Raw genomic sequence first — 3,847 nt, forward strand, 5'->3', positions numbered from 1 at the left:
CACACAAATTCACAAAATTAACAGTGCCTCACTCTTATCCTTCACAGCCAACTTCTCAAAAGAGAAGTCTCATTGCCTGTATTTTAGAACTTAACCTGTTCTTTGAGACAAAAGTAAGCTTAATTTTGTCTGGCACCTAAATTTTCAGTAGCACATAATCTAACTCAACCTGTCTGGATAGATCATTTAAACAACCCTGACACAGGGAGCCCAGAATAAAAATGAGGGCTTTTAATCCTCTATAGCTTAATGTAATGCCTAGATACTTCCCAAAGTATATTAAGCATATAATCAAAAATATATTGGCAAAGTCCTTTGAGAGATGGGTGAAATAATATGGAACTATTTAACTTTACCACTGGGGAAACCTCAGATACTGTATCGAACATTAGGGACACCCAAATCAGTAAGCCAAGCCTTCCATCTTGAAGCTTGCTCTTCTGAAGCTTATGTATGTAGCAGAGAAGTTTAGCTTACCTGTAGGAATGCCTAAGGGTCACCTCTGGAGGGCCTCTTTTGTTGTTCACATGTGGCCTCTCTCTCTCTAAGCCCAATTCTGCAAGTGAAATCATTGCCCTCCACTCTACGTGGGACATAACATCCAGGGATGAAAGTCCCCAGTGGCGTGAGAGATGACTCTCAGGGATGAGTCTGGCCCTGGCACTAAGGGATCAACAATTCCATCCTGACCAAAAGGGGAAAAAGAAGTGTAACAAATAAGGTATCAGTGGCTGAGAGAGTTCAAATAGAGTCAAGAGGCTACTCTGGAGGTCATTCCTATGCAAGTTTCAGTTAGACATTGCTACCTGTCATTACTTGCCAACATCCAACCAAAACCATCCCAGCCAATCAAAAAGAACACGTAGGGCAATATATAAGATTCTACAGAGGTTCCATGCACTAGAGTAACTTTCCAGAAACCTACAACCTCCAGATGGGGCTCTGGACCAGATAAATCCTGAAACCTAGAAGGGTCAGTGTTTCCAGAACACCAACTGGTTCCACCTCCCTACTCTGTATTATTGACAGCCCTTCCACATGAAAAAGTTAAATGGGCATAGCCCAAATACACTAGAGAGTGGGAAAAAGATCAAAGGTGACAGTGGAATTATACAAAGAAGGTAAAGTTTAACAAACGAGTATGATTGCTGAATCATTATATTGATATTTCTTTCAGTCTCTAGTATCTTAGAGTAGTAAGAAGTTAAAACCTAAAATTGTGGAGTTGTAACCTATACAATCTGAAATCTGTTCTACAAATAATTGTTGTACTGTGCTTTGAAATTTATTGCATTTTTGTATATACATTATTTTTCACAAAATAAAAAGAAAAAAGCTCAATTGTGATGTCAAAAAATATATTTTCATTTTAGCTTCCAATGTTCTGGAGCAGCTAGAAGGAAAAATCTGAGAGGATGGTATGGTAGCCCATGATAAACTCTGGGATCTGTCATGTAACTACTTGTTGAAGAGTGCTTTGAAAACTATTGTTTTTTTCATTCTTTGCTTTTTATATATGTTATATGATGCAATAAAGAAGTTTAAAAAAATTCCTACCAATCCCAAAGAATATCTATGGCACTATATAAGATTCTACAAAGGTTCCATGCACTAGGGTAACTTTCCAGAAACCTACAACCTCCAGATGGGTCCCTGGACCAAATAAGTTCTGAAATGCAGAGAGGCCAGCCTCTCCAGAACATTAGCTAGTTCCATCCCCCTATCCCATATTATCAACATCCCCTTCCACAATGAAACAGTTAGAATGGCCATAGACCAAACACCCCAAGAGAGTGAGAGAAAGATAAGAGGTGATGGTGGAGTTCTACAGAGAAGGTTGGGTTTAACAAATGAGTATGCATGCTGAATCAGTATATCGATATTTCTTTTAGTCTCCAGTACCACAGAGCAGCTAGAAATAAAAATTTAAATTTGTGGTATTGTAACCCATACCAAACTCTGAAATCTGTTTTGGCTTCTCTGCATTTTAGGACTTATCTGGTCCAGGGACCCATCTGGAGGTTGTAGGTTTGGGAGAGTTATCCTAGTACATGGAACCTTTGTAGAATCTTATTATAATGCCCTAGGTATTCTTTAGGATTGGCAGGAATGGTTTTGGTTGGAGTTTGGTGAGTTATGATAGGTAGCAATGTCTAACTGAAGATTGTGTAAAAATGACCTCCAGTGCAGCCTCTTGACTATTTGAACTCTCTCAGCCACTGATACTTTATTTGTTACGCTTCTTTTTTCCCTTTTGGTCAGGGTGGAATTGTTGATACCACAGTGCCAAGGCCAGGCTCATCCCTGAAGGGACTTTAACCTATAAGGCACCTATACTTCATTATAATATTAAAAATCATGCCCATCAGCATATTAAGGCTGCCATATTCTTACATATTTTCTGTGACTAAGCATGTAATTAATTAATCTGCACATGCTCAATAACTAGGTTATCTCTATATTATCTTGGGCCACTGTACACATTATCCTAAAACCTGCCCATCTTTTGATACTATAAAACTATCAAAATTACTGCAGTTCTGGAAGACAGGTTTTTAGGCCATCTTATCTGCTACTTTTCACCTAGCAATAAACTTTTTCTTTTTGAAACCCCAGTGTCTCAGGAATTGGTCATTTGAGTGCATAAGGCAAAAAATCGACCACTTTTGATCGGAATCACTCGACTCCTCCTTTTACTTCTCACCTCTCACATCTTGCCAATTACCAAGTCTGATCAATTCTGTCTCTTCATATCTCTTAAATCTATCCCTTATTCTGATTCCGACTGCCAAGACTTCCTTCCAGCCAGTCTTAACTTTTACCTGCTTTCTTGGAACAGCCTCCTAACTGGTTTCCCTAAATTTATTCTCAACTCCATAGGCAGAATGATCTTTCTAAAGAACCTCCTGGCTATCTCCAAGCAACTCAGCATACAAGGTGTTCAAGGTCCTTCATTGTCTGACCACAGCCTGTTTCTCCGCTCTCCCTACCCATCCTTCTTCCCTCAGGAAAGCAGCATTGTTCAACTCCAGGGTGACCCCCACTTATATCCTAGCCTATGTACTGCTGTATGGAGTAGTGCAGGCACAACCTAGCAGCCTTGCCCCTTTGTCCCATTTTACAGACTGAGCTGACAACAGCTCCCTGATACATCATATTTCCTCTCACTCTGAGCCTTTGCATCCTGCTGTTTCTTGCCTATAATTTCATCCACCCCAATGCCATCTTCACTTCATTAATCCTACCTGTCCTTCAGATTTCAGTTCAGTACTGAACTAAAATGAGTGATCAGAACACTTCAAAAAAAAAAGGACAAGTGGAAAATGAAGAATGTAGTAATGAAGCCATGCTACCAGTTCATTAGATCATCAGATCATGCTATCTGGGTTTCAAAATGCTTATGATTTCTTTCTTTAAAGCCAAGTTTCTAAGGCAGCCAATGACTCTGCTTACCTGAATGTGTTTCTGCAGAAATTTAAGAGAAAGCTGGCAATAGTACAGCCATGCTATGAACCTTAAGGACGCTGAAATCATTAAGATTCCTGAAAATGCTACAGTACATTTTGTCATTACAAATTCATTTGAACTAGTGTCACATCTATTTTTTTTTTTTTAATAACCAAGTTTCTCAAAGTGATGAATCCAAGACTTGGGAGACCACAGGATAAATAGAGCTTGTCTTCCTCGGTCATCAATTTTACTTGCTATAATCAAGAAATGAAGTCATTTAACTTGGTAAATAACTTATAGCCTTATTTTCATAGTTTTATAAGCAAATGATATATTATGAAGTGGACTGGACTGTAATGCATCTTCTAAGTTAACTTGAGACTTCATACAATTTGTG

The 3,847-nt window shown here is 38.8% G+C and overlaps 1 non-coding gene across 1 annotated transcript; it reads left to right on the forward strand.

Annotated features, from left to right (window-relative positions):
* The first annotated feature begins 3,429 nt into the window (after positions 1 to 3,429).
* LOC143678584 (small nucleolar RNA SNORA33) lies at positions 3,430 to 3,559 on the forward strand. The gene has a single exon (XR_013173365.1). It is a non-coding gene; the product is annotated as a small nucleolar RNA SNORA33 (small nucleolar RNA).
* The last annotated feature ends 288 nt before the right edge of the window (positions 3,560 to 3,847 follow it).

The sequence above is a fragment of the Tamandua tetradactyla genome, chromosome 3 (genome assembly GCF_023851605.1).
Source record: "Tamandua tetradactyla isolate mTamTet1 chromosome 3, mTamTet1.pri, whole genome shotgun sequence".
Taxonomy (NCBI): Eukaryota; Metazoa; Chordata; class Mammalia; order Pilosa; family Myrmecophagidae; genus Tamandua; species Tamandua tetradactyla.